Here is a 6,000-nt window from a genome sequence, read left to right on the forward strand (position 1 = left end):
CACAAATGATTAAGATAGTGATATTTGCACTTAGACTTTTCTTTTCCAGTTTGAGGATGGGATAGTGAAGAGATTCCAGGAACTTATAGAGTTTTGTCTCTCTGTATTTTCTTATAGATACATTTCTTTCTTTATGCCTTCTCCATCTTTGGGTCAGAGGGATTTGGGAGGCTGAGACCAACTAACTTAGGAGGATGGAAGAGAAACCACATCAAAGGATGTGATGTAAAAGGCAGCTGGGCAGAGGGCCAGTAAGAGAGGAACAATTCACATGGAGGATTTATGATATCCAGCGGTGTCTTACATGTGTGTTTGTGCTAAACATTTTATAGGAAGTCTGAAGTTAAGAGTTTAGGGTTAGGATCCAGGGTTGGTGGTTAGTTATGAATTTTTCCCAGGGCATCCCAACTAAGGAAGTTCTTAGCCTTTGGGATGGCTTTTGGAGGTGACTTCTGGGTTCTGTATGCCACTCTCTGCTACAAGGGTGAAGTGGCACAACAATGTCCCTTCTTTCAACTATACCATGTCTTCCATCTCGTTGAAAGCCCCCAAACAAAGAGTGGATCTCTCCCCTGAATGTCTGCCCAGAGTATTAAACTGCTGAGAGGACTTTCCTGGTGGTGCAGTGGTTAAAAATCCTCCTGCCAAAACAGGGGACATGGGTTTGATCCCTGGTCTGGGAAGATCCCAAGTGCCACGGAGCAACTAAACTTGTGCGCCACAACTACTGAGCCTGCTCTCTAGAGCCTGTGAGCCACAGCTACTGAGCCCGTGTGCCACGACTACTGAAGCCCGCGCACCTAGAGCCCATGCTGTGCAACAAGAGAAGCTACTGCAAGAGAAGTCCACGCACCGCGATGAAGAGTAGCCCTCGCTTGCTGCAACTAGAGAAAACCTGTGCACAGCAACGAAGACCCAATGCAGCCAAAAGTAAATAAATAAATAAATAAATAAATTTATTTAAAAAAAAAAAAACTGCTGAGAGTTAAAATACATCTCAGGCTTAACATGACAAAACAAGCTTCTGAAAGTCTCCCCAAGCTGCTCCTCCTACATCCTGCCCTAGCTCACATAATGGCAACTTTTTATGGAGTTGCTCAGGCTGAAAACCTTGTGTCATTTGATTTTTCCCTTTCACACTTAAATCCAGTCTGTCAGGAATCCTTCTGGTGCTTCTTTCAGAAAGTATTCAGAATTTGATGACTTCTCACATCTCCATTGCCATCACCCTGATGAGACCACCGTCATTTATTTCCAGGATTTTTTAATTGCAGTAACCTCCAAATTGGATTTCCCTAAGATACAAGGGGCCAAAATACAAATGGGACCCAATATAATAAATATCTAAATATTTGAACTTTATGAGTCAATCTAACAAAGTTATTTCAAATATGTTCTATCTGCCTACTTTAATGTATACTCTTATGTTGAAAGAGTAAGAAACAATTAATAATTTTTATATGACCAACAGTAAGCAAAACATAACAGATGAGACTGAATTACTATTGTGAGTGTCTGGGTGTTCTCTTAATGGGTAGGTGATATTTGGATGAGTACAGAAAGAGTTTAACTTATGAATTACTATATGTCTATCCTGTAGATGTTATTTTTAAAACTTAATTTCAGTAAAATATATGCCACATAATCAAGATTTCCATGTAATTGATGTTCTATTGATAGTTTTATCAAATTAGACCACTCTTATTGAGTCCTTATATTTTAAAAATTAATTAAACAAATTAATTTTAATTCAGTTTGGAGAAACTTTGCTCTTCTGAGCTAGCAATAAGAACCACAACTTCTACATATCATGTTCAAGTATTGTAATTAGGATTGCAGATGATACATTACCACTATTGTAAACAATATTTCAAAATATTTAAATTTCATCCTATAAACTATGATCACTTATATTGCCATTTTCATCATCTCTTGAAACAATATTCTAGAATTCAGCTCCAGCATGAATTTTGTTTGGACCTGCATAAATAAAAATGTAGAGAGATATGAATTGTTTAATATTTCTAGCCATTAAGTATGCAACCATTGCAAACCCTGGGCCATTCGTGAATATCTCAAAAATGCTGAATTGGAACACAAAGAGAAGCAAGGAAATGGTCTCTCAGCACAACTGAGACATAATATGTTGTTATCTATGGCACTTATACTCTCCAAGAGGAAGTTAGTAAGTGAAGTCGTACTTCTCTTAATTAGGCACATCCATTTCTCAGATCCTCCCCACATTCCTAAGCAGTGTCCAGCTCCCATGTTTGCAGCCTTGATGGCATTTGGAGGTAGTCACCTTTTGTTTGATGCACACGTGGCAAGAGGTGTGGAGAAGAGTCTAAAAGGGTCTAAAATGTGGTAGTCATGGGAATACTTATTTGAGACTGCAGGCTGTGCTGTGCCAGAATTGAGCCTGATTGCTAAGAAGGATGCCCTGGGTACTATCATAAATGTATATGTTGTGTGTTTGTTTTATGCAGGATGCCGTACAACATGGGGCCCAGGGCAGGGGCCCCTCTTGCTTGGGTCTAAAGACAGTATCTCCTATTTCTGTCCCCAACTCCTTTAATCAAAGCAATCCTGTTAAAAAGGAAGTTAGATCATCTTACTCCTCTGTTCAAAGCCTCTTGAAGATCCTATCTCATGGGGAGTAGAAGCTGAATCCATACTATGACCATAAAGTCCCCCGTGCGATCTGGCCCCTGCTTTCCCTCTGACTCTGCCATCTCCTCCACGCTCACTCTGGGCATTGCCCTCAATGCTATTTCTCAAATTCACTCATACATTTCCACTTAGGGCTAGGGCTTTGCACGTGCCATTCTACCTAAATGGCTCTTATCCCAGGTAACTGCATGACTGTCCCTTTCCTCTCTCTCGAGCCTTTATTCAAATATCACCTTTTCAGTAAGGTCTTTGACTACTTGATTTTAAATTGCATTCCCATACCCTGCCTCTCATCCTTGCTTTTTTCTCCACAGCACTCACCACATCTAATATATATTTCCCTTACTGATCTTTATTTTCTGTCTTCCCACTAGGAAGTGAGTTCCAGGACCCCAAGGATTTTTATCTCTTTATTGCCCTTTCCCCAGCACCAGCACATTAACCATGTGTTCAGTGAATGAAGATTGATGGGGTGCAAACTGCTGTGGTGGTTGTAAATCTCTTCACAAGGTGATGCTCACAGGTTATCTTGCTTTTGGTTTCCATCTTAATGTAAAGCAACAATGACAAACTACTAGTCTGTTGCAAAGTAACTAAAACTGTGACTTAGATTTCATAATTAAGAAACTGGCTTCATGAAATGCCATGTTTTAAGTTTCATTGTGTTTCAAAGAGCTACAGATTTTTTTTTTTTCCTGTGGGGACAGGGGACTACTGGGCCATTCCATGGGGTTGCAATGAGGAGCTTACAAGTATGGAAGGGGAACGTGTCTCCTGTTGCTGGCAATGATGCTCCTTTTGAGTGGGTGTCTAATCCATTTTTATCTCTTAGCCCAGCCCCAAATGGGTCATCCTGAGTCCTCAGAATTACTATATTCTATATCTGTGAAGCCACTTTCAAAAAGATTTTAAAATGAGGCAAGAAGGCTGTAAGACTTTAAGATTTAAGGATGCTGTAAAACTTGGAAGAAGGACTTAGGGAGAAGGAAAAATTGAGAGCAACACAGTTACCAGGGACAAAGATGGGGGTAGGGCAGGCAGGAGAGAGAGAATTATGGAGTCATAGAAACTGCTATCTCCTAGGTCCCAACAATGTGCCAGGCACTGAGCTTTATGTGTCTAAAGTGCCTTAAGTGATAGATCACGTGAGGAGACTGAGGCATGTGGTTATTAGGCAATGTGCCAAAGGACACCCTTCTGGTAGGTGGGGGAGCCAGGAACCCACACTCTTTTTAAAAAATTTTATTGAAGTAGAGTTGATTTACAATGTTGTGTTAATTTCTGCTGTACAGAAAAGTGATTCACTTACACATATATATATTCTTTTCCATTAGGGTTTATCACAGGATACTGAATATAGTTCCCAGTGCTATATAATAGGACCTTGTTGTTTATCCATTCTATATATAACAGTCTGCATCTGCTAATGCCAAACTCCCACTCCCTCCCTCCCCCACGCCCTCCCCCTTGGCAACCACAAATCTGTTCTCTATGTCTGTGTGTCTGTTTCTGTTTTGTAGATATCATGAACCCGCCCTCTTAACCAATGGAGCAAAGCAGTGTTTACTAAAAAGCTTGGCTGGTAAGACTTGGTATTAATATAATGGGAAAAAGAATGGTAGTAACTCAGTTTCTCAAGGCTATCACCCCAAGTGGGAAAGGGAATGAGAAGGGGACAAGAATTCACTGATATTTCAGCGGGGGATACAAGAATGGGTTTCATGCAGAACTGCAGTTGGAACCGCTGGGGTTTATTGATAATGGAGTGTGTAGTTGCGAGCTCTGATCAGCCTAGTGAATAATCCATGTGAGTTTGGTGGGAAAATTTAGTAGGAGTGCTTGATTGTTCTAGGAACTAGAATTAAAGCAAATCTATTGTTGCTTGAAGTATAAGAATTACCTTGTGTCCAAGAGATGACATGAGAGATTTGCATGTTAGGGTTCCTTGCTGCTAAGGTAGGAAAGGCATGGAAGGCATCTCTCTTGTCCTGAGCTTGTGGAGGGTGCTGAGGAGACAGAAGCTTCCTTCTTTTACTCTCTGTGTAGTCATTCATTGCCTTAGGGTTACTGTGTGCCAGGCACTGTTCTTGGTACTGAGGATAAATCAGTGAGCACAACAGGGGAAAACATCCTCTGTCTTCATAGCACTTATGAAGAGAAATAATTAAAAATATATAAGCCATCAACTATATATTATGTCAGAAGATGATATATGGTATGGAGAGTAATACGGCAGGAGGAAGGTTTGGGAGTATCAGAGTAGGGTTGGTGGGTGGTGAGAGAGATTTAAAATAGTGTTCAGAAAACCCTTCATTGAGGGCTTCCCTGGTGGCGCAGTGGTTGAGAGTCCACCTGCCGATGCAGGGCACATGGGTTCATGCCCCGGTCCGGGAAGATCCCACATGCCGCAGAGCAGCTGGGCCCGTGAGCCATGGCCGCTGAGCCTGCGCGTCCAGAGCCTGTGCTCCGCAACAGGAGAGGCCGCAACAGTGAGAGGCCCGCGTACCGCAATAAAACAAAACAAAGAAAAGAAAACCCTTCATTGAGATGTAATATTTGAGCTACAATATGAAGAAGCCAAAAGAGCGAATCATGTGGACATGAGAGCAAATAGAGGGAACACAAGGGCAAAACCCCTCAGGTAGGAGCTTGCTCGGCAAGAAGACCAGTGGGACTGCAGGAAGCGGGGGGTGAGGTCAGAGAGGCCATGGGGTCACAGGTTGTGTAGGACTTTGAGGCTAGAGTAAAGACCTAGGCTTTACTTTGAGTTCGGCACATGTGGAGTTGCGCCCCCCAGACCTCCTTCAAGGAAAGTCTAGACACTCTCCTGAGGGACTGTGCTCCTTCAACGTCTGCCTTGGCTGCAGAGCTGCCTCTTTTGAGGCTGCCCTTTGTGGGGCAGCCCCAGACTGATAACTGAGCAAGGTGGGTGAACAAAGGCCCAGCTGCCTCAGCCCTTTGTTACCTGGATGACCCATACGTGCTCCAGACTCTCTGCTGCCTGACTGAGGCTTTGCTGGACCTTCCTTACAGTTGGGCTCTTCCCTGCTGAGTTCTGCCTCTTTTCCCTTCCCTTCATAGGGGTTGATAAACATCTTGTGCCTCAGATTCTCTCTGAACATTTGCTTCTGGAGACCCAACTGGTGACCATGAGATGGAAAATGTGAGAGACAGTGGTAGAGGTACAGTTTTTTGGACCATTTGTTCACCGTGCACTCACACATGTGCATACCTCCCCACATACCCACACCCACACCTACACATACCCCTCTCCTTTGTTCTGAGCCAGGGCTGAAAGAATGGATTAGGTAATTAAGTAATGTTGTCAGA

Source organism: Kogia breviceps, chromosome 5, assembly GCF_026419965.1.
Source record: "Kogia breviceps isolate mKogBre1 chromosome 5, mKogBre1 haplotype 1, whole genome shotgun sequence".
Lineage (NCBI taxonomy): Eukaryota > Metazoa > Chordata > Mammalia > Artiodactyla > Physeteridae > Kogia > Kogia breviceps.